This window comes from Pristiophorus japonicus, chromosome 11 (genome assembly GCF_044704955.1).
Source record: "Pristiophorus japonicus isolate sPriJap1 chromosome 11, sPriJap1.hap1, whole genome shotgun sequence".
NCBI lineage: Eukaryota > Metazoa > Chordata > Chondrichthyes > Pristiophoridae > Pristiophorus > Pristiophorus japonicus.
The window spans coordinates 12415633-12443156 of record NC_091987.1 but is presented as its reverse complement, the minus strand read 5'-3'; positions in this window follow the sequence as shown (position 1 = coordinate 12443156).

Here is a 27524-nt window from a genome sequence, read left to right as displayed (position 1 = left end):
TCAACCTCCCGACCTCCCGACCTCCCAGCTCACCGACCTCCCGACTCACCGACCTCCCGACTCACCGACCTCCCAACCTCCCGACTCGCCGAACTCCCGACTCACCGACCTCCCAACTCACCGACCTCCCAACCTTCCAGTTCACCGACCTCCCGACTCACCGACCTCCCGACTCACCCTCCCAACTCACCGACCTCCCAACCTCCCAGTTCACCGACCTCCCAACTCACCGACCTCCCGACTCACCGACCTCCCAACCTCCCAACCTCCCGACTCGTCGACCTCCCGACTCACCGACCTCCCAACTCACCGACCTCCCGACTCACCGACCTCCCGACCTCCCAACCTCCCGACTCGTCGACCTCCCGACTCACCGACCTCCCAACTCACCGACCTCCCGACTCACCGACCTCCCGACCTCCCAACCTCCCGACTCGTCGACCTCCCGACTCACCGACCGCCGACCTCCCAGCTCACCGACCTCCCGACTCACCGACCTCCCGACTCACCGACCTCCCAACTCACCGACCTCCCAACCTCCCGACTCACCGACCTCCCGACCTCCCAACTCACCGACCTCCCGACCTCCCGACCTCCCGACTCACCGACCTCCCGACTTGTCGACCTCCCGACTCACCGACCTCCCAACCTCCCGACCTCCCGACTCACCGACCTCCCGACTCACCGACCTCCCGACTCACCGACCTCCCGACTCACCGACCTCCCGACCTCCCGACCTCCCGACCTCCCGACTCACCGACCTCCCAACCTCCCGACTCACCGACCTCCCAACCTCCCGACTCACCGACCTCCCGACTCACCGACCTCCCGACTCACCGACCTCCCGACCTCCCGACCTCCCAACCTCCCGACTCACCGACTCCCGACTCACCGACCTCCCAAATCACCGACCTCCCAACCTCCCGACTCACCGACCTCCCAACCTCCCGACTCACCGACCTCCCGACTCACCGACCTCCCAACCTCCCGACTCACCGACCTCCCAACTCACCGACCTCCCAACCTCCCGACCTCCCGACTCACCGACCTCCCGACTCACCGACCTCCCAACTCACCGACCTCCCAACTCACCGACCTCCCAACCTCCCGACTCACCGACCTCCCGACTCACCGACCTCCCAACCTCCCGACTCACCGACCTCCCAACCTCCCGACTCACCGACCTCCCGACCTCCCGACCTCCCAACTCACCAACCTCCCGACCTCCCGACCTCCCAACTCACCGACCTCCCGACATCCCGACCTCCCGACTCACCGACCTCCAGACTCACCGACCTCCCAACTCACCGACCTCCCAACTCACCGACCTCCCAACCTCCCGACTCACCGACCTCCCGACTCACCGACCTCCCAACCTCCCGACTCACCGACCTCCCAACTCACCGACCTCCCAACCTCCCGACCTCCCGACTCACCGACCTCCCGACTCACCGACCTCCCGACTCACCGACCTCCCAACTCACCGACCTCCAAACTCACGGACCTCCCAACCTCCCGACTCACCGACCTCCCGACTCACCGACCTCCCAACCTCCCGACTCACCGACCTCCCAACCTCCCGACTCACCGACCTCCCGACTCACCGACCTCCCAACCTCCCGACTCACCGACCTCCCAACTCACCGACCTCCCAACCTCCCGACCTCCCGACTCACCGACCTCCCGACTCACCGACCTCCCGACCTCCCGACTCACCGACCTCCCAACTCACCGACCTCCCAACTCACCGACCTCCCAACCTCCCGACTCACCGACCTCCCGACTCACCGACCTCCCAACCTCCCGACTCACCGACCTCCCAACCTCCCGACTCACCGACCTCCCGACCTCCCGACCTCCCAACTCACCAACCTCCCGACCTCCCAACTCACCGACCTCCCGACATCCCGACCTCCCGACTCACTGACCTCCAGACTCACCAACCTCCCGACTCACTGACCTACCAACCTCCCGACCTCCCGACTCACCGACCTCCCAACCTCCCGACTTCCCGACTCACCGACCTCCCAACCTCCGGACTCACCGACCTCCCGACCTCCCGACCTCCCAACTCTCCGACCTCCCGACCTCCCAACCTCCCGACTCACCGACCTCCCGACTCACCGACCTGCCAACCTCCCGACCTCCCGACTCAACGACCTCCCAACCTCCCGACCTCCCGACTCACCGACCTCCCGACTCACCGAACTCTCAAACACCCGACTTCCCGACCTCCCAGCTCACCGACCTCCCGACTCACCGACCTCCCGACTCACCGACCTCCCGACTCACTGACATCCCGACTCACCGACTCACCGACCTCCCGACTCACCGAACTCCCGACCTCCCGACCTCCCAGCTCACCGACCACCAGACTCACCGACCTCCCAACTCACTGACCTCCCAACCTCCCGACCTCCCGACTCACCGAACTCCCAACCTCCCGAATCACCGACCACCCAACCTCCCAACCTCCCGACCTCCCGACTCACCGAACTCCCAACCTCCCGACTCTCCGACCTCCCGACTCACCGACCTCCCGACTCGCCGACCTCCCGACTCACCGACCTCCCGACTCACCGACCTCCCGACTCACCGACCTCCCGACTCACCGAACTCCCGACCTCCCGACCTCCCAGCTCACCGACCACCCGACTCACCGACCTCCCAACTCACTGACCTCCCAACCTCCCGACCTCCCGACTCACCGACCTCCCAACCTCCTACCTCCCGACTCACCGACCTCCCAACCTCCCGACCTCCCGACTCACCGACCTCCCGACTCACCGACCTCCCAACTCGACGACCTCCCGACTCACCGACCTCCCGACTCACCGACCTCCCGACTCACCGACCTCCCAACTCACCGACCTCCCAACCTCCCGACTCACCGACCTCCCGACTCGCCGACCTCCTGACTCACCGACCTCCCGACTCGCCGACCTGCCAACCTCCCGACTCGCCGACCTCCCAACCTCCCGACCTCCCGACTCACCGACCTCCCAACCTCCCGACTCACCGACCTCCCGACTCACCGACCTCCCGACTCACCGACCTCCCGACCTCCAGACCTCCCGACCTCCCGACCTCCCGACTCACCGACCTCCCGACTCACCGACCTCCCGACTCACCGACCTCCCGACTCACCGACCTCCCAACCTCCCGACCTCCCGACTCACCGACCTCCCGACCTCCCGACTCATCGACCTCCCGACTCACCGACCTCCCGACTCACCGACCTCCCAACCTCCCGACTCAGCGAACTCCCGACTCACCGACCTCCCAACCTCCCGACTCACCGACCTCCCAACTCACCGACCTCCCAACCTCCCGACCTCCCGACTCACCGACCTCTCAACCTCCCGACTTCCCGACTCACCGACCTCCCAACCTCCGGACTCACCGACCTCCCGACCTCCCGACCTCCCAACTCACCGACCTCCCGACCTCCCAACCTCCCGACTCCCCGACCTCCCGACTCACCGACCTGCCAACCTCCCGACCTCCCGACTCAACGACCTCCCAACCTCCCGACCTACCGACTCACCGACCTCCCGACTCACCGACCTCTCAACCTCCCGACCTCCCGACCTCCCAACTCACCGACCTCCCGACTCACCGACCTCCCGACTCACCGACCTCCCGACTCACCGACCTCCCGAATCACCGACATCCCGACTCACCGACTCACCGACCTCCCGACTCACCGAACTCCCAACCTCCCGACTCACCGACCACCCAACCTCCCGACTCTCCGACCTCCCAACTCACCGACCTCCCGACTCGCCGACCTCCCGACTCACCGACCTCCCGACTCACCGACCTCCCGACTCACCGAACTCCCGACTCACCGAACTCCCGACCTCCCGACCTCCCAGCTCACCGACCACCCGACTCACCGACCTCCCAACTCACTGACCTCCCAACCTCCCGACTCACCGACCTCCCAACTCACTGACCTCCCAACCTCCCGACTCACCGACCTCCCAACCTCCCGACCTCCCGACTCACCGACCTCCCAACCTCCCAACCTCCCGACTCACCGACCTCCCAACTCGCCGACCTCCCGACTCACCGACATCCCGACTCACCGACCTCCCGACTCACCGACCTCCCAACTCACCGACCTCCCAACCTCCCGACTCACCGACCTCCCGACTCGCCGACCTCCCGACTCACCGACCTCCCGACTCGCCGACCTGCCAACCTCCCGACTCGCCGACCTCCCAACCTCCCGACCTCCCGACTCACCGACCTCCCAACCTCCCGACTCACCGACCTCCCGACTCACCGACCTCCCGACTCACCGACCTCCCAACCTCCCGACCTCCCGACTCACCGACCTCCCGACTCACCGACCTCCCGACTCACCGACCTCCCAACTCACCGACCTCCCAACCTCCCGACCTCCCGACTCACCGACCTCCCGACCTCCCGACTCATCGACCTCCCGACTCACCGACCTCCCGACTCACCGACCTCCCAACCTCCCGACTCACCGACCTCCCAACTCACCGACCTCCCAACCTCCCGACCTCCCGACTCACCGACCTCCCAACACACCGACCTCCCAACCTCCCGACCTCCCGGCTCACCGACCTCCCAACCTCCCGACTCACCGAACTCCCGACGCACCGACCTCCCAACCTCCCGACTCACCGACCTCCCGACTCACCGACCTCCCAACCTCCCGACCTCCCGACTCACCGACCTCCCGACTCACCGACCTCCCAACCTCCCGACTCACCGACCTCCCAACTCACCGACCTCCCAACCTCCCGACCTCCCGACCTCCCGACTCACCGACCTCCCAACCTCCCAACTCACCGACCTCTCGACTCACCGACCTCCCAACCTCCCGACCTCCCGACTCACCGACCTCCCAACCTCCCGACTCACCGACCTCCCAACTCGCCGACCTCCCGACTCACCGACCTCCCGACTCACCGACCTCCCGACTCACCGACCTCCCGACTCACCGACCTCCCAACTCGCCGACCTCCCGACTCACCGACCTCCCAACTCGCCGACCTCCCGACTCACCGATCTCCCGACTCAACGACCTCCCGACTCACCGACCTCCCAACTCGCCGACCTCCCGACTCACCGACCTCCCAACTCACCGACCTCCCGACCTCCCAGCTCACCGACCTCCCGACTCACCGACCTCCCGACTCACCCTCCCAACTCAGCGACCTTCCAGCCTCCCGACTCACCGACCTCCCGACCTCCCGACCTCCCAACTCACCGACCTCCCGACCTCCCGACCTCCCGACCTCCCGACCTCCCGACTCACCGACCTCCAAACTCACCGACCTCCCAACCTCCCGACTCACCGACCTCCCGACTCACTGACCTACCAACCTCCCGACCTCCCGACTCACCGACCTCCCAACCTCCCGACTTCCCGACTCACCGACCTCCCAACCTCCGGACTCACCGACCTCCCGACCTCCCGACCTCCCAACTCACCGACCTCCCGACCTCCCAACCTCCCGACTCACCGACCTCCCGACTCACCGACCTGCCAACCTCCCGACCTCCCGACTCAACGACCTCCCAACCTCCCGACTCGCCGACCTCCCGACTCACCGACCTCCCAACCTCCCGACTCGCCGACCTCCCGACTCAGCGACCTCCCGACTCACCGACCTCCCAACCTCCCGACTCACCGACCTCCCAACCTCCCAACTCACCGACCTCCCGACCTCCCAACCTCCCGACTCACCGACCTCCCGACCTCCCGACTCGCCGACCTCCCGACTCACCGACCTCCCAGCTCACCGACCTCCCGACCTCCCAACCTCCCGACTCACCGACCTCCCGACCTCCCGACTCACCGACCTCTCGACTCACCGACCTCCCAACCTCCCGACTCACCGACCTCCCAACTCACCGACCTCCCGACCTCCCGACTCACCTACCTCCCAACCTCCCGACTCACCGACCTCCCGACTCACCGACCTCCCGACTCACCGACCTCCCGACCTCCCGACTCACCGACCTCCCAACCTCCCGACTCGCCGACCTCTCGACTCACCGACCTCTCGACTCACCGACCTCCCGACCTCCCGACTCACCGACCGCCCAACCTCCCGACTCGCCGACCTCTCGACTCACCGACCTCCCAACATCCCGACTCACCGACCTCCCAACTCACCGACCTCCCAACCTCCCGACTCACCGACCTCCCGACTCACCGACCTCCCAACTCGCCGACCTCCCGACTCACCGACCTCCCAACTCACCGACCTCCCGACCTCCCAGCTCACCGACCTCCCGACTCACCGACCTCCCGACTCACCCTCCCAACTCAGCGACCTTCCAGCCTCCCGACTCACCGACCTCCCGACCTCCCGACCTCCCAACTCACCGACCTCCCGACCTCCCGACCTCCCGACCTCCCGACCTCCCGACTCACCGACCTCCCGACCTCCCAACTCACCGACCTCCCAACCTCCCGACTCACCGACCTCCCGACTCACCGACCTCCCGACTCACCGACCTCCCAACCTCCCGACTCACCGACCTCCAAACTCACCGACCTCCCAACCTCCCGACTCACCGACCTCCCGACTCACTGACCTACCAACCTCCCGACCTCCCGACTCACCGACCTCCCAACCTCCCGACTTCCCGACTCACCGACCTCCCAACCTCCGGACTCACCGACCTCCCGACCTCCCGACCTCCCAACTCACCGACCTCCCGACCTCCCAACCTCCCGACTCACCGACCTCCCGAATCACCGACCTGCCAACCTCCCGACCTCCCGACTCAACGACCTCCCAACCTCCCGACCTCCCGACTCACCGACCTCCCGACTCACCGACCTCTCAACCTCCCGACCTCCCGACCTCCCAGCTCACCGACCTCCCGACTCACCGACCTCCCGACTCACCGACCTCCCGACTCACCGACCTCCCAACTCACCGACCTCCCGACTCATCGACCTCCCGACTCACCGACCTCTCAACCTCCCGACCTCCCGACCTCCCAGCTCACCGACCTCCCGACTCACCGACCTCCCGACTCACCGACCTCCCAACCTCCCGACTCGCCGAACTCCCGACTCACCGACCTCCCAACTCACCGACCTCCCAACCTTCCAGTTCACCGACCTCCCGACTCACCGACCTCCCGACTCACCCTCCCAACTCACCGACCTCCCAACCTCCCAGTTCACCGACCTCCCAACTCACCGACCTCCCGACTCACCGACCTCCCAACCTCCCAACCTCCCGACTCGTCGACCTCCCGACTCACCGACCTCCCAACTCACCGACCTCCCGACTCACCGACCTCCCGACCTCCCAACCTCCCGACTCGTCGACCTCCCGACTCACCGACCTCCCAACTCACCGACCTCCCGACTCACCGACCTCCCGACCTCCCAACCTCCCGACTCGTCGACCTCCCGACTCACCGACCTCCCGACCTCCCAGCTCACCGACCTCCCGACTCACCGACCTCCCGACTCACCGACCTCCCAACTCACCGACCTCCCAACCTCCCGACTCACCGACCTCCCGACCTCCCAACTCACCGACCTCCCGACCTCCCGACCTCCCGACTCACCGACCTCCCGACTTGTCGACCTCCCGACTCACCGACCTCCCAACCTCCCGACCTCCCGACTCACCGACCTCCCGACTCACCGACCTCCCGACTCACCGACCTCCCGACCTCCCGACCTCCCGACTCACCGACCTCCCAACCTCCCGACTCACCGACCTCCCAACCTCCCGACTCACCGACCTCCCGACTCACCGACCTCCCGACTCACCGACCTCCCGACCTCCCGACCTCCCAACCTCCCGACTCACCGACTCCCGACTCACCGACCTCCCAAATCACCGACCTCCCAACCTCCCGACTCACCGACCTCCCAACCTCCCGACTCACCGACCTCCCAACCTCCCGACTCACCGACCTCCCAACTCACCGACCTCCCAACCTCCCGACCTCCCGACTCACCGACCTCCCGACTCACCGACCTCCCAACTCACCGACCTCCCAACTCACCGACCTCCCAACCTCCCGACTCACCGACCTCCCGACTCACCGACCTCCCAACCTCCCGACTCACCGACCTCCCAACCTCCCGACTCACCGACCTCCCGACCTCCCGACCTCCCAACTCACCGACCTCCCGACCTCCCGACCTCCCAACTCACCGACCTCCCGACATCCCGACCTCCCGACTCACCGACCTCCAGACTCACCGACCTCCCAACTCACCGACCTCCCAACTCACCGACCTCCCAACCTCCCGACTCACCGACCTCCCGACTCACCGACCTCCCAACCTCCCGACTCACCGACCTCCCAACTCACCGACCTCCCAACCTCCCGACCTCCCGACTCACCGACCTCCCGACTCACCGACCTCCCGACTCACCGACCTCCCAACTCACCGACCTCCAAACTCACCGACCTCCCAACCTCCCGACTCACCGACCTCCCGACTCACCGACCTCCCAACCTCCCGACTCACCGACCTCCCAACCTCCCGACTCACCGACCTCCCGACTCACCGACCTCCCAACCTCCCGACTCACCGACCTCCCAACCTCCCGACTCACCGACCTCCCAACTCACCGACCTCCCAACCTCCCGACCTCCCGACTCACCGACCTCCCGACTCACCGACCTCCCGACCTCCCGACTCACCGACCTCCCAACTCACCGACCTCCCAACTCACCGACCTCCCAACCTCCCGACTCACCGACCTCCCGACTCACCGACCTCCCAACCTCCCGACTCACCGACCTCCCAACCTCCCGACTCACCGACCTCCCGACCTCCCGACCTCCCAACTCACCAACCTCCCGACCTCCCAACTCACCGACCTCCCGACATCCCGACCTCCCGACTCACTGACCTCCAGACTCACCGACCTCCCAACTCACCGACCTCCCAACTCACCGACCTCCCAACCTCCCGACTCACCGACCTCCCGACTCACCGACCTCCCAACTCACCGACCTCCCAACCTCCCGACATCCCGACTCACCGACCTCCCGACTCACCGACCTCCCGACCTCCCGACTCACTGACCTCCAGACTCACCGACCTCCCAACTCACCGACCTCCCAACTCACCGACCTCCCAACCTCCAGACTCACCGACCTCCCGACCTCCCGACCTCCCAACTCACCAACCTCCCGACCTCCCGACCTCCCGACATCCCGACTCACCGACCTCCCGACTCACCGACCTCCCGACCTCCCGACTCACTGACCTCCAGACTCACCGACCTCCCAACTCACCGACCTCCCAACTCACCGACCTCCCAACCTCCCGACTCACCGACCTCCCGACCTCCCGACTCACCGACCTCCCGACCTCCCGACCTCCCGACTCACCGACCTCCCAACCTCCCGACTCACCGACCTCCCGACCTCCCGACTCACCGACCTCCCGACCTCCCGACCTCCCAACTCACCAACCTCCCGATCTCCTGACCTCCCAACTCACCGACCTCCCGACTCACCGACCTCCCAACTCACCGACCTCCCAACTCACCGACCTCCCAACCTCCCGACTCACCGACCTCCCGACTCGCCGACCTCCCAACTCACCGACCTCCCAACCTCCCAACTGACCGACCTCCCGACTCACCGACCTCCCAACCTCCCGACGCACCGACCTCCCGACTCACCGACCTCCCAACCTCCCGACTCACCGACCTCCCAACTCACCGACCTCCTAACCTCCCGACCTCCCGACCTCCCGACTCACCGACCTCCCAACCTCCCAACTGACCGACCTCCCGACTCACCGACCTACCGACTCGCCGACCTCCCGACTCGCCGGCCTCCCAACTCACTGACCTCCCGACTCACCGCCCTCCCAACCTCCCGACCTCCCAACCTCCCGACTCGCCGACCTCCCAACCTCCCGACTCACCGACCTCCCAACCTCCCGACTCGCCGACCTCCCAACTCACCGACCTCCCGACTCACCGACCTCCCGACTCACCGACCTCCCAACCTCCCGACTCACCGACCTCCCGACCTCCCAGCTCACCGACCTCCCGACTCACCGACCTCCCAACCTCCCGACTCGCCGACCTCCCGACTCACCGACCTCCCGACTCACCGACCTCCCAACCTCCCGACTCACCGACCTCCCGACGCACCGACCTCCCAACTCACCGACCTCCCGACTCACCGACCTCCCAACTCGCCGACCTCCCAACTCACCGACCTCCCGACTCACCGACCTCCCGACTCACCGACCTCCCAACCTCCCGACTCGCCGACCTCCCGACTCACCGACCTCCCAAACTGCCAACTCGCCGACCTCCCAACTCACCGACCTCCCGACTCACCGACCTCCCGAATTACCGACCTCCCAACTCACCGATCTCCCGACTCACCGACCTCCCGAACTCCCGACCTCCCAGCTCACCGACCACCCGACTCACCGACCTCCCAACTCAACGACCTCCCAACCTCCCGACTCACCGACCTCCCAACCTCCCGACTCGCCGACCTCCCGACTCACCGACCTCCCGACTCACCGACCTCCCAACTCAACGACCTCCCAACCTCCCGACTCACCGACCTCCCGACCTCCCAGCTCACCGACCTCCCGACTCACCGACCTCCCGACTCACCGACCTCCCAACTCACCGACCTCCCGACCTCCCAGCTCACCGACCTCCCGACTCACCGACCTCCCGACTCACCCTCCCAACTCACCGAGCTCCCGACCTCCCAACCACCCGACTCACCGACCTCGCAACCTCCAACCTCCCGACTCGTCGACCTCCCGACTCACCGACCTCCCTACTCACCGACCTCCCGACCTCCCGACTCACCGACCTCCCAACTCACCGACCTCCCGACTCACCGACCTCCCGACCTCCCGACCTCCCGACTCACCGACCTCCCAACTCACCGACCTCCCAACCTCCCGACTCGCCGACCTCCCGACTCGCCGACCACCCGACTCGCCGACCTCCCAACCTCCCGACTCACCGACCTCCCAACTCACCGACCTCCCGACTCACCGACCTCCCGACCTCCCGACCTCCCGACTCACCGACCTCCCAACTCACCGACCTCCCAACCTCCCGACTCGCCGACCTCCCGACTCGCCGACCACCCGACTCGCCGACCTCCCAACTCACCGACCTCCCAACCTCCCGACTCACCGACCTCCCGACCTCCCGACCTGCCAGCTCACCGACCACCCGACTCACCGACCTCCCAACTCACCGACCTCCCGACCTCCCGACCTCCCGACTCACCGACCTCCCAACTCGCCGACCTCCCGACTCACCGACCTCCCAACCTCCCGACTCGCCGACCTCCCGACTCACCGACCTCCCAACCTCCCGACTCAGCGACCTCCCGACTCACCGACCTCCCAACCTCCCGACTCACCGACCTGCCGACCTCCCGACTCGCCGACCTCCCGACTCACCGACCTCCCAACCTCCCGACTCACCGACCTCCCGACTCGCCGACCTCTCGACTCACCGACCTCCCAACCTCCCGACTCACCGACCTCCTGACTCACCGACCTCCCAACTCACCGACCTCCCGACCTCCCGACTCACCTACCTCCCAACCTCCCGACTCACCGACCTCCCGACTCACCGACCTCCCGACTCACCGACCTCCCGACCTCCCGACTCACCGACCTCCCAACCGCCCAACCTCCCGACTCGCCGACCTCTCGACTCACCGACCTCCCAAACTCCCGACTCACCGACCTCCCAACTCACCGACCTCCCGACCTCCCGACTCACCGACCTCCCAACCTCCCGACTCACCGACCTCCCGACTCGCCGACCTCCCAACCTCCCGACTCACCGACCTCCCAACTCACTGACCTCCCAACCTCCCGACCTCCCGACTCACCGACCTCCCAACCTCCCGACCTCCCGACTCACCGACCTCCCAACCTCCCAACCTCCCGACTCACCGACCTCCCAACTCGCCGACCTCCCAACTCACCGACCTCCCAACTCGCCGACCTCCCAACTCGCCGACCTCCCAACTCGCCGACCTCCCGACTCACCGACCTCCCAACTCACCGACCTCCCAACTCACCGACCTCCCAACCTCCCGACTCACCGACCTCCCGACTCGCCGACCTCCCGACTCACCGACCTCCCGACTCGCCGACCTCCCAACCTCCCGACTCGCCGACCTCCCAACCTCCCGACCTCCCGACTCACCGACCTCCCAACCTCCCGACTCACCGACCTCCCGACTCACCGACCTCCCGACTCACCGACCTCCCAACCTCACAACCTCCCGACCTCCCGACTCACCGACCTCCCGACTCACCGTCCTCCCGACTCACCGACCTCCCAACTCACCGACCTCCCAACCTCCCGACCTCCCGACTCACCGACCTCCCAACTCACCGACCTCCCGACTCACCGACCTCCCGACTCACCGACCTCCCAACCTCCCGACCTCCCGACTCACCGACCTCCCAACTCACCGACCTCCCAACCTCCCGACCTCCCGACTCACCGACCTCCCAACCTGCCGACTCATCGACCTCCCGACTCACCGACCTCCCAACCTCCCGACTCACCGACCTCCCAACTCACCGACCTCCCAACCTCCCGACCTCCCGACCTCCCGACTCACCGACCTCCCAACCTCCCAACTCACCGACCTCTCGACTCACTGACCTCCCAACCTCCCGACCTCCCGACTCACCGACCTCCCAACCTCCCAACCTCCCGACTCACCGACCTCCCAACTCGCCGACCTCCCGACTCACCGACCTCCCGACTCAACGACCTCCCGACTCACCGACCTCCCAACTCGCCGACCTCCCGACTCACCGACCTCCCATCTCGCCGACCTCCCGACTCGCCGACCTCCCGACTCACCGACCTCCCGACTCAACGACCTCCCGACTCACCGACCTCCCAACTCACCGACCTCCCAACCTCCCGACCTCCCGACTCACCGACCTCCCAACCTCCCGACTCACCGACCTCCCGACTCACCGACCTCCCGACTCACCGACCTCCCAACCTCCCGACCTCCCGACCTCCCGACTCACCGACCTCCCAACCTCCCGACCTCCCGACCTCCCGACTCGCCGACCTCCCAACTCACCGACCTCCCAACTCACCGACCTCCCGACTCACCGACCTCCCAACTCACCGCCCTCCCAACCTCCCGACCTCCCAACCTCCTGACTCACCGACCTCCCAACCTCCCGACTCGCCGACCTCCCAACTCACCGACCTCCCGACTCACCGACCTCCCAACTCACCGACCTCCCGACTCACCGACCTCCCGACTCGCCGACCTCCCAACTCACCGACCTCCCGACTCACCGACCTCCCGACTCACCGACCTCCCAACCTCCCGACTTACCGACCTCCCGACTCACCGACCTCCCGACTCACCGACCTCCCGACCTCCCAGCTCACCGACCACCCGACTCACCGACCTCCCAACTCACCGACCTCCCAACCTCCCGACTCATCGACCTCCCAACCTCCCGACTCGCCGACCTCCCGACTCACCGACCTCCCGACTCACCGACCTCCCGACCTCCCGACTCGCCGATCTCCCGACTCACCGACCTCCCAACTCACCGACCTCCCAACCTCCCAGTTCACCGACCTCCCGACTCACCGACCTCCCGACTCACCCTCCCAACTCACCGACCTCCCGACCTCCCAACCACCCGACTCACCGACCTCCCAACTCACCGACCTCCCGACTCACCGACCTCCCGACCTCCCAACCTCCCGACTCGTCGACCTCCCGACTCACCGACCTCCCGACTCACCGACCTCCCGACCTCCCAGCTCACCGACCTCCCGACTCACCGACCTCCCGACTCACCGACCTCCCAACTCACCGACCTCCCAACCTCCCGACTCACCGACCTCCCGACCTCCCAACTCACCGACCTCCCGACCTCCCGACCTCGCGACTCACCGACCTCCCGACTTGCCGACCTCCCGACTCACCGACCTCCCAACCTCCCGACTCACCGACCTCCCGACTCACCGACCTCCCGACTCAACGACCTCCCGACTCACCGACCTCCCAACTCACCGACCTCCCAACTCACCGACCTCCCAACCTCCCGACCTCCCGACTCACCGACCTCCCAACCTCCCGACTCACCGACCTCCCGACTCACCGACCTCCCGACTCACCGACCTCCCAACCTCCCGACCTCCCGACTCACCGACCTCCCAACCTCCCGACCTCCCGACCTCCCGACTCGCCGACCTCCCAACTCACCGACCTCCCAACTCACCGACCTCCCGACTCACCGACCTCCCAACTCACCGCCCTCCCAACCTCCCGACCTCCCAACCTCCCGACTCGCCGACCTCCCAACCTCCCGACTCGCCGACCTCCCAACCTCCCGACTCGCCGACCTCCCAACTCACCGACCTCCCGACTCACCGACCTCCCGACTCACCGACCTCCCGACTCACCGACCTCCCAACCTCCCGACTTACCGACCTCCCAACTCACCGACCTCCCGACTCACCGACCTCCCGACCTCCCAGCTCACCGACCACCCGACTCACCGACCTCCCAACTCACCGACCTCCCAACCTCCCGACTCACCGACCTCCCAACCTCCCGACTCGCCGAACTCCCGACTCACCGACCTCCCAACTCACCGACCTCCCAACCTCCCAGTTCACCGACCTCCCGACTCACCGACCTCCCGACTCACCCTCCCAACTCACCGACCTCCCGACCTCCCAACCACCCGACTCACCGACCTCCCGACTCACCGACCTCCCAACCTCCCAACCTCCCGACTCACCGACCTCCCAATCTCCCAACCTCCCGACTCGCCGACCTCCCAACTCACCGACCTCCCAACTCACCGACCTCCCGACTCACCGACCTCCCAACTCACCGACCTCCCGACTCACCGACCTCCCGACCTCCCAACCTCCCGACCTCCCAACCTCCCGACTCGTTGACCGCCCGACTCACCGACCTCCCAACTCACCGACCTCCCGACTCACCGACCTCCCGACCTCCCGACCTCCCGACTCACCGACCTCCCGACTTGCCGACCTCCCGACTCACCGACCTCCCAACCTCCCGACTCACCGACCTCCCGACTCACCGACCTCCCGACTCAACGACCTCCCGACTCACCGACCTCCCAACTCACCGACCTCCCAACTCACCGACCTCCCAACCTCCCGACCTCCCGACTCACCGACCTCCCAACCTCCCGACTCACCGACCTCCCGACTCACCGACCTCCCGACTCACCGACCTCCCAACCTCCCGACCTCCCGACTCACCGACCTCCCAACCTCCCGACCTCCCGACCTCCCGACTCGCCGACCTCCCAACTCACCGACCTCCCAACTCACCGACCTCCCGACTCACCGACCTCCCAACTCACCGCCCTCCCAACCTCCCGACCTCCCAACCTCCCGACTCGCCGACCTCCCAACCTCCCGACTCACCGACCTCCCAACCTCCCGACTCGCCGACCTCCCAACTCACCGACCGCCCGACTCACCGACCTCCCGACTCACCGACCTCCCGACTCACCGACCTCCCAACCTCCCGACTTACCGACCTCCCAACTCACCGACCTCCCGACTCACCGACCTCCCGACCTCCCAGCTCACCGACCACCCGACTCACCGACCTCCCAACTCACCGACATCCCAACCTCCCGACTCACCGACCTCCCAACCTCCCGACTCATCGACCTCCCGACTCACCGACCTCCCAACCTCCCGACTCACCGACCTCCCAACTCACCGACCTCCCAACCTCCCGACCTCCCGACCTCCCGACTCACCGACCTCCCAACCTCCCAACTCACCGACCTCTCGACTCACTGACCTCCCAACCTCCCGACCTCCCGACTCACCGACCTCCCAACTTCCCAACCTCCCGACTCACCGACCTCCCAACTCGCCGACCTCCCGACTCACCGACCTCCCGACTCAACGACCTCCCAACTCACCGACCTCCCAACTCGCCGACCTCCCGACTCACCGACCTCCCATCTCGCCGACCTCCCGACTCGCCGACCTCCCGACTCACCGACCTCCCGACTCAACGACCTCCCGACTCACCGACCTCCCAACTCACCGACCTCCCAACCTCCCGACCTCCCGACTCACCGACCTCCCAACCTCCCGACTCACCGACCTCCCGACTCACCGACCTCCCGACTCACCGACCTCCCAACCTCCCGACCTCCCGACCTCCCGACTCACCGACCTCCCAACCTCCCGACCTCCCGACCTCCCGACTCGCCGACCTCCCAACTCACCGACCTCCCAACTCACCGACCTCCCGACTCACCGACCTCCCAACTCACCGCCCTCCCAACCTCCCGACCTCCCAACCTCCTGACTCGCCGACCTCCCAACCTCCCGACTCACCGACCTCCCAACCTCCCGACTCGCCGACCTCCCAACTCACCGACCTCCCGACTCACCGACCTCCCAACTCACCGACCTCCCGACTCACCGACCTCCCGACTCGCCGACCTCCCAACTCACCGACCTCCCGACTCACTGACCTCCCGACTCACCGACCTCCCAACCTCCCGACTTACCGACCTCCCGACTCACCGACCTCCCGACTCACCGACCTCCCGACCTCCCAGCTCACCGACCACCCGACTCACCGACCTCCCAACTCACCGACCTCCCAACCTCCCGACTCATCGACCTCCCAACCTCCCGACTCGCCGACCTCCCGACTCACCGACCTCCCGACTCACCGACCTCCCGACCTCCCGACTCGCCGATCTCCCGACTCACCAACCTCCCAACTCACCGACCTCCCAACCTCCCAGTTCACCGACCTCCCGACTCACCGACCTCCCGACTCACCCTCCCAACTCACCGACCTCCCGACCTCCCAACCACCCGACTCACCGACCTCCCAACTCACCGACCTCCCAACTCACCGCCCTCCCAACCTCCCGACCTCCCAACCTCCTGACTCGCCGACCTCCCAACCTCCCGACTCACCGACCTCCCAACCTCCCGACTCGCCGACCTCCCAACTCACCGACCTCCCGACTCACCGACCTCCCAACTCACCGACCTCCCGACTCACCGACCTCCCGACTCGCCGACCTCCCAACTCACCGACCTCCCGACTCACCGACCACCCGACTCACCGACCTCCCAACCTCCCGACTTACCGACCTCCCGACTCACCGACCTCCCGACTCACCGACCTCCCGACCTCCCAGCTCACCGACCACCCGACTCACCGACCTCCCAACTCACCGACCTCCCAACCTCCCGACTCATCGACCTCCCAACCTCCCGACTCGCCGACCTCCCGACTCACCGACCTCCTGACTCACCGACCTCCCGACCTCCCGACTCGCCGATCTCCCGACTCACCGACCTCCCAACTCACCGACCTCCCAACCTCCCAGTTCACCGACCTCCCGACTCACCGACCTCCCGACTCACCCTCCCAACTCACCGACCTCCCGACCTCCCAACCACCCGACTCACCGACCTCCCAACTCACCGACCTCCCGACTCACCGACCTCCCGACCTCCCAACCTCCCGACTCGTCGACCTCCCGACTCACCGACCTCCCGACTCACCGACCTCCCGACCTCCCAGCTCACCGACCTCCCGACTCACCGACCTCCCGACTCACCGACCTCCCAACTCACCGACCTCCCAACCTCCCGACTCACCGACCTCCCGACCTCCCAACTCACCGACCTCCCGACCTCCCGACCTCGCGACTCACCGACCTCCCGACTTGCCGACCTCCCGACTCACCGACCTCCCAACCTCCCGACTCACCGACCTCCCGACTCACCGACCTCCCGACTCAACGACCTCCCGACTCACCGACCTCCCAACTCACCGACCTCCCAACTCACCGACCTCCCAACCTCCCGACCTCCCGACTCACCGACCTCCCAACCTCCCGACTCACCGACCTCCCGACTCACCGACCTCCCGACTCACCGACCTCCCAACCTCCCGACCTCCCGACTCACCGACCTCCCAACCTCCCGACCTCCCGACCTCCCGACTCGCCGACCTCCCAACTCACCGACCTCCCAACTCACCGACCTCCCGACTCACCGACCTCCCAACTCACCGCCCTCCCAACCTCCCGACCTCCCAACCTCCCGACTCGCCGACCTCCCAACCTCCCGACTCGCCGACCTCCCAACCTCCCGACTCGCCGACCTCCCAACTCACCGACCTCCCGACTCACCGACCTCCCGACTCACCGACCTCCCGACTCACCGACCTCCCAACCTCCCGACTTACCGACCTCCCAACTCACCGACCTCCCGACTCACCGACCTCCCGACCTCCCAGCTCACCGACCACCCGACTCACCGACCTCCCAACTCACCGACCTCCCAACCTCCCGACTCACCGACCTCCCAACCTCCCGACTCGCCGAACTCCCGACTCACCGACCTCCCAACTCACCGACCTCCCAACCTCCCAGTTCACCGACCTCCCGACTCACCGACCTCCCGACTCACCCTCCCAACTCACCGACCTCCCGACCTCCCAACCACCCGACTCACCGACCTCCCGACTCACCGACCTCCCAACCTCCCAACCTCCCGACTCACCGACCTCCCAATCTCCCAACCTCCCGACTCGCCGACCTCCCAATCTCCCAACCTCCCGACTCGCCGACCTCCCGACTCACCGACCTCCCAACTCACCGACCTCCCGACTCACCGACCTCCCAACCTCCCAACCTCCCGACTCGTCGACCTCCCGACTCACCGACCTCCCAACTCACCGACCTCCCGACTCACCGACCTCCCGACCTCCCAACCTCCCGACTCGTTGACCGCCCGACTCACCGACCTCCCAACTCACCGACCTCCCGACTCACCGACCTCCCGACCTCCCAACCTCCCGACTCGTTGACCGCCCGACTCACCGACCTCCCGACTCACCGACCTCCCGACTCACCGACCTCCCGACCTCCCAACCTCCCGACTCGTCGACCTCCCGACTCACCGACCTCCCGACTCACCGACCTCCCGACCTCCCAGCTCACCGACCTCCCGACTCACCGACCTCCCGACTCACCGACCTCCCAACTCACCGACCTCCCAACCTCCCGACTCACCGACCTCCCGACCTCCCAACTCACCGACCTCCCGACCTCCCGACCTCCCGACTCACCGACCTCCCGACTTGCCGACCTCCCGACTCACCGACCTCCCAACCTCCCGACCTCCCGACTCACCGACCTCCCGACTCACCGACCTCCCGACTCACCGACCTCCCGACCTCCCGACCTCCCGACTCACCGACCTCCCAACCTCCCGACTCACCGACCTCCCAACTTCCCGACTCACCGACCTCCCGACTCACCGCCCTCCCGACTCACCGACCTCCCGACTCACCGACCTCCCGACCTCCCGACCTCCCAACCTCCCGACTCACCGACTCCCGACTCACCGACCTCCCAAATCACCGACCTCCCAACCTCCCGACTCACCGACCTCCCAACCTCCCAGCTCACCGACCTCCCGACTCACCGACCTCCCGACTCACCGACCTCCCAACTCACCGACCTCCCAACCTCCCGACTCACCGACCTCCCGACTCACCGACCTCCCAACCTCCCGACTCACCGACCTCCCAACTCACCGACCTCCCAACCTCCCGACCTCCCGACTCACCGACCTCCCGACTCACCGACCTCCCGACCTCCCGACTCACCGACCTCCCAACTCACCGACCTCCCAACCTCCTGACTCACCGACCTCCCGACCTCCCGACCTCCCAACTCACCAACCTCCCGACTCACCGACCTCCCAACTCACCGACCTCCCAACTCACCGACCTCCCAACCTCCCGACTCACCGACCTCCCGACTCACCGACCTCCCGACTCACCGACCTCCCGACCTCCCGACTCACCGACCTCCCAACTCACCGACCTCCCGACTCACCGACCTCCCAACTCACCGACCTCCCGACTCACCGACCTCCCGACCTCCCGACCTCCCGACCTCCCAACTCACCAACCTCCCGACTCACCGACCTCCCGACCTCCCGACCTCCCGACCTCCCAACTCACCGACCTCCCAACTCACCGACCTCCCAACTCACCGACCTCCCAACCTCCCGACTCACCGACCTCCCGACTCACCGACCTCCCGACTCACCGACCTCCCGACCTCCCGACTCACCGACCTCCCAACTCACCGACCTCCCAACTCACCGACCTCCCAACCTCCCGACTCACCGACCTCCCGACTCACCGACCTCCCAACCTCCCGACTCAACGACCTCCCGACCTCCTGACTCACCGACCTCCCGACCTCCCGACCTCCCAACTCACCAACCTCCCGACCTCCTGACCTCCCAACTCACCGACCTCCCGACATCCCGACCTCCCGACTCACCGACCTCCCGACTCACCGACCTCCCAACTCACCGACCTCCCAACTCACCGACCTCCCGACCTCCCAACTCACCGACCTCCCGACCTCCCGACCTCCCGACTCACCGACCTCCCGACTCACCGACCTCCCAACCTCCCAACCTCCCGACTCACCGACCTCCCGACTCACCGACCTCCCAACCTCCCGACTCACCGACCTCCCAACCTCCCGACTCACCGACCTCCCGACTCACCGACCTCCCAACCTCCCGACTCACCGACCTCCCAACTCACCGACCTCCCAACCTCCCGACCTCCCGACTCACCGACCTCCCGACTCACCGACCTCCCGACCTCCCGACTCACCGACCTCCCAACTCACCGACCTCCCAACTCACCGACCTCCCAACCTCCCGTCTCACCGACCTCCCGACTCACCGACCTCCCAACCTCCCGACTCACCGACCTCCCAACCTCCCGACTCACCGACCTCCCGACCTCCCGACCTCCCAACTCACCAACCTCCCGACCTCCCAACTCACCGACCTCCCGACATCCCGACCTCCCGACTCACTGACCTCCAGACTCACCGACCTCCCAACTCACCGACCTCCCAACTCACCGACCTCCCAACCTCCCGACTCACCGACCTCCCGACTCACCGACCTCCCAACTCACCGACCTCCCAACCTCCCGACATCCCGACTCACCGACCTCCCGACTCACCGACCTCCCGACCTCCCGACTCACTGACCTCCAGACTCACCGACCTCCCAACTCACCGACCTCCCAACTCACCGACCTCCCAACCTCCCGACTCACCGACCTCCCGACCTCCCGACCTCCCAACTCACCAACCTCCCGACCTCCCGACCTCCCGACATCCCGACTCACCGACCTCCCGACTCACCGACCTCCCGACCTCCCGACTCACTGACCTCCAGACTCACCGACCTCCCAACTCACCGACCTCCCAACTCACCGACCTCCCAACCTCCCGACTCACCGACCTCCCGACCTCCCGACTCACCGACCTCCCGACCTCCCGACCTCCCGACTCACCGACCTCCCAACCTCCCGACTCACCGACCTCCCGACCTCCCGACTCACCGACCTCCCGACCTCCCGACCTCCCAACTCACCAACCTCCCGATCTCCTGACCTCCCAACTCACCGACCTCCCGACTCACCGACCTCCCAACTCACCGACCTCCCAACTCACCGACCTCCCAACCTCCCGACTCACCGACCTCCCGACTCGCCGACCTCCCAACTCACCGACCTCCCAACCTCCCAACTGACCGACCTCCCGACTCACCGACCTCCCAACCTCCCGACGCACCGACCTCCCGACTCACCGACCTCCCAACCTCCCGACTCACTGACCTCCCAACTCACCGACCTCCTAACCTCCCGACCTCCCGACCTCCCGACTCACCGACCTCCCAACCTCCCAACTGACCGACCTCCCGACTCACCGACCTACCGACTCGCCGACCTCCCGACTCGCCGGCCTCCCAACTCACTGACCTCCCGACTCACCGCCCTCCCAACCTCCCGACCTCCCAACCTCCCGACTCGCCGACCTCCCAACCTCCCGACTCACCGACCTCCCAACCTCCCGACTCGCCGACCTCCCAACTCACCGACCTCCCGACTCACCGACCTCCCGACTCACCGACCTCCCAACCTCCCGACTCACCGACCTCCCGACCTCCCAGCTCACCGACCTCCCGACTCACCGACCTCCCAACCTCCCGACTCGCCGACCTCCCGACTCACCGACCTCCCGACTCACCGACCTCCCAACCTCCCGACTCACCGACCTCCCGACGCACCGACCTCCCAACTCACCGACCTCCCGACTCACCGACCTCCCAACTCGCCGACCTCCCAACTCACCGACCTCCCGACTCACCGACCTCCCGACTCACCGACCTCCCAACCTCCCGACTCGCCGACCTCCCGACTCACCGACCTCCCAAACTGCCAACTCGCCGACCTCCCAACTCACCGACCTCCCGACTCACCGACCTCCCGACTTACCGACCTCCCAACTCACCGATCTCCCGACTCACCGACCTCCCGAACTCCCGACCTCCCAGCTCACCGACCACCCGACTCGCCGACCTCCCAACTCAACGACCTCCCAACCTCCCGACTCACCGACCTCCCAACCTCCCGACTCGCCGACCTCCCGACTCACCGACCTCCCGACTCACCGACCTCCCAACTCAACGACCTCCCAACCTCCCGACTCACCGACCTCCCGACCTCCCAGCTCACCGACCTCCCGACTCACCGACCTCCCGACTCACCGACCTCCCAACTCACCGACCTCCCGACCTCCCAGCTCACCGACCTCCCGACTCACCGACCTCCCGACTCACCCTCCCAACTCACCGACCTCCCGACCTCCCAACCACCCGACTCACCGACCTCGCAACCTCCAACCTCCCGACTCGTCGACCTCCCGACTCACCGACCTCCCTACTCACCGACCTCCCGACCTCCCGACTCACCGACCTCCCAACTCACCGACCTCCCGACTCACCGACCTCCCGACCTCCCGACCTCCCGACTCACCGACCTCCCAACTCACCGACCTCCCAACCTCCCGACTCGCCGACCTCCCGACTCGCCGACCACCCGACTCGCCGACCTCCCAACCTCCCGACTCACCGACCTCCCAACTCACCGACCTCCCGACTCACCGACCTCCCGACCTCCCGACCTCCCGACTCACCGACCTCCCAACTCACCGACCTCCCAACCTCCCGACTCGCCGACCTCCCGACTCGCCGACCACCCGACTCGCCGACCTCCCAACTCACCGACCTCCCAACCTCCCGACTCACCGACCTCCCGACCTCCCGACCTGCCAGCTCACCGACCACCCGACTCACCGACCTCCCAACTCACCGACCTCCCGACCTCCCGACCTCCCGACTCACCGACCTCCCAACTCGCCGACCTCCCGACTCACCGACCTCCCAACCTCCCGACTCGCCGACCTCCCGACTCACCGACCTCCCAACCTCCCGACTCAGCGACCTCCCGACTCACCGACCTCCCAACCTCCCGACTCACCGACCTGCCGACCTCCCGACTCGCCGACCTCCCGACTCACCGACCTCCCAACCTCCCGACTCACCGACCTCCCGACTCGCCGACCTCTCGACTCACCGACCTCCCAACCTCCCGACTCACCGACCTCCTGACTCACCGACCTCCCAACTCACCGACCTCCCGACCTCCCGACTCACCTACCTCCCAACCTCCCGACTCACCGACCTCCCGACTCACCGACCTCCCGACTCACCGACCTCCCGACCTCCCGACTCACCGACCTCCCAACCGCCCAACCTCCCGACTCGCCGACCTCTCGACTCACCGACCTCCCAAACTCCCGACTCACCGACCTCCCAACTCACCGACCTCCCGACCTCCCGACTCACCGACCTCCCAACCTCCGGACTCACCGACCTCCCGACTCGCCGACCTCCCAACCTCCCGACTCACCGACCTCCCAACTCACTGACCTCCCAACCTCCCGACCTCCCGACTCACCGACCTCCCAACCTCCCGACCTCCCGACTCACCGACCTCCCAACCTCCCAACCTCCCGACTCACCGACCTCCCAACTCGCCGACCTCCCAACTCACCGACCTCCCAACTCGCCGACCTCCCAACTCGCCGACCTCCCAACTCGCCGACCTCCCGACTCACCGACCTCCCAACTCACCGACCTCCCAACTCACCGACCTCCCAACCTCCCGACTCACCGACCTCCCGACTCGCCGACCTCCCGACTCACCGACCTCCCGACTCGCCGACCTCCCAACCTCCCGACTCGCCGACCTCCCAACCTCCCGACCTCCCGACTCACCGACCTCCCAACCTCCCGACTCACCGACCTCCCGACTCACCGACCTCCCGACTCACCGACCTCCCAACCTCACAACCTCCCGACCTCCCGACTCACCGACCTCCCGACTCACCGTCCTCCCGACTCACCGACCTCCCAACTCACCGACCTCCCAACCTCCCGACCTCCCGACTCACCGACCTCCCAACTCACCGACCTCCCGACTCACCGACCTCCCGACTCACCGACCTCCCAACCTCCCGACCTCCCGACTCACCGACCTCCCAACTCACCGACCTCCCAACCTCCCGACCTCCCGACTCACCGACCTCCCAACCTGCCGACTCATCGACCTCCCGACTCACCGACCTCCCAACCTCCCGACTCACCGACCTCCCAACTCACCGACCTCCCAACCTCCCGACCTCCCGACCTCCCGACTCACCGACCTCCCAACCTCCCAACTCACCGACCTCTCGACTCACTGACCTCCCAACCTCCCGACCTCCCGACTCACCGACCTCCCAACCTCCCAACCTCCCGACTCACCGACCTCCCAACTCGCCGACCTCCCGACTCACCGACCTCCCGACTCAACGACCTCCCGACTCACCGACCTCCCAACTCGCCGACCTCCCGACTCACCGACCTCCCATCTCGCCGACCTCCCGACTCGCCGACCTCCCGACTCACCGACCTCCCGACTCAACGACCTCCCGACTCACCGACCTCCCAACTCACCGACCTCCCAACCTCCCGACCTCCCGACTCACCGACCTCCCAACCTCCTGACTCACCGACCTCCCGACTCACCGACCTCCCGACTCACCGACCTCCCAACCTCCCGACCTCCCGACCTCCCGACTCACCGACCTCCCAACCTCCCGACCTCCCGACCTCCCGACTCGCCGACCTCCCAACTCACCGACCTCCCAACTCACCGACCTCCCGACTCACCGACCTCCCAACTCACCGCCCTCCCAACCTCCCGACCTCCCAACCTCCTGACTCGCCGACCTCCCAACCTCCCGACTCACCGACCTCCCAACCTCCCGACTCGCCGACCTCCCAACTCACCGACCTCCCGACTCACCGACCTCCCAACTCACCGACCTCCCGACTCACCGACCTCCCGACTCGCCGACCTCCCAACTCACCGACCTCCCGACTCACCGACCTCCCGACTCACCGACCTCCCAACCTCCCGACTTACCGACCTCCCGACTCACCGACCTCCCGACTCACCGACCTCCCGACCTCCCAGCTCACCGACCACCCGACTCACCGACCTCCCAACTCACCGACCTCCCAACCTCCCGACTCATCGACCTCCCAACCTCCCGACTCGCCGACCTCCCGACTCACCGACCTCCCGACTCACCGACCTCCCGACCTCCCGACTCGCCGATCTCCCGACTCACCGACCTCCCAACTCACCGACCTCCCAACCTCCCAGTTCACCGACCTCCCGACTCACCGACCTCCCGACTCACCCTCCCAACTCACCGACCTCCCGACCTCCCAACCACCCGACTCACCGACCTCCCAACTCACCGACCTCCCGACTCACCGACCTCCCGACCTCCCAACCTCCCGACTCGTCGACCTCCCGACTCACCGACCTCCCGACTCACCGACCTCCCGACCTCCCAGCTCACCGACCTCCCGACTCACCGACCTCCCGACTCACCGACCTCCCAACTCACCGACCTCCCAACCTCCCGACTCACCGACCTCCCGACCTCCCAACTCACCGACCTCCCGACCTCCCGACCTCCCGACTCACCGACCTCCCGACTTGCCGACCTCCCGACTCACCGACCTCCCAACCTCCCGACTCACCGACCTCCCGACTCACCGACCTCCCGACTCAACGACCTCCCGACTCACCGACCTCCCAACTCACCGACCTCCCAACTCACCGACCTCCCAACCTCCCGACCTCCCGACTCACCGACCTCCCAACCTCCCGACTCACCGACCTCCCGACTCACCGACCTCCCGACTCACCGACCTCCCAACCTCCCGACCTCCCGACTCACCGACCTCCCAACCTCCCGACCTCCCGACCTCCCGACTCGCCGACCTCCCAACTCACCGACCTCCCAACTCACCGACCTCCCGACTCACCGACCTCCCAACTCACCGCCCTCCCAACCTCCCGACCTCCCAACCTCCCGACTCGCCGACCTCCCAACCTCCCGACTCGCCGACCTCCCAACCTCCCGACTCGCCGACCTCCCAACTCACCGACCTCCCGACTCACCGACCTCCCGACTCACCGACCTCCCGACTCACCGACCTCCCAACCTCCCGACTTACCGACCTCCCAACTCACCGACCTCCCGACTCACCGACCTCCCGACCTCCCAGCTCACCGACCACCCGACTCACCGACCTCCCAACTCACCGACCTCCCAACCTCCCGACTCACCGACCTCCCAACCTCCCGACTCGCCGAACTCCCGACTCACCGACCTCCCAACTCACCGACCTCCCAACCTCCCAGTTCACCGACCTCCCGACTCACCGACCTCCCGACTCACCCTCCCAACTCACCGACCTCCCGACCTCCCAACCACCCGACTCACCGACCTCCCGACTCACCGACCTCCCAACCTCCCAACCTCCCGACTCACCGACCTCCCAATCTCCCAACCTCCCGACTCGCCGACCTCCCAACTCACCGACCTCCCAACTCACCGACCTCCCGACTCACCGACCTCCCAACTCACCGACCTCCCGACTCACCGACCTCCCGACCTCCCAACCTCCCGACCTCCCAACCTCCCGACTCGTTGACCGCCCGACTCACCGACCTCCCAACTCACCGACCTCCCGACTCACCGACCTCCCGACCTCCCGACCTCCCGACTCACCGACCTCCCGACTTGCCGACCTCCCGACTCACCGACCTCCCAACCTCCCGACTCACGACCTCCCGACTCACCGACCTCCCGACTCAACGACCTCCCGACTCACCGACCTCCCAACTCACCGACCTCCCAACTCACCGACCTCCCAACCTCCCGACCTCCCGACTCACCGACCTCCCAACCTCCCGACTCACCGACCTCCCGACTCACCGACCTCCCGACTCACCGACCTCCCAACCTCCCGACCTCCCGACTCACCGACCTCCCAACCTCCCGACCTCCCGACCTCCCGACTCGCCGACCTCCCAACTCACCGACCTCCCAACTCACCGACCTCCCGACTCACCGACCTCCCAACTCACCGCCCTCCCAACCTCCCGACCTCCCAACCTCCCGACTCGCCGACCTCCCA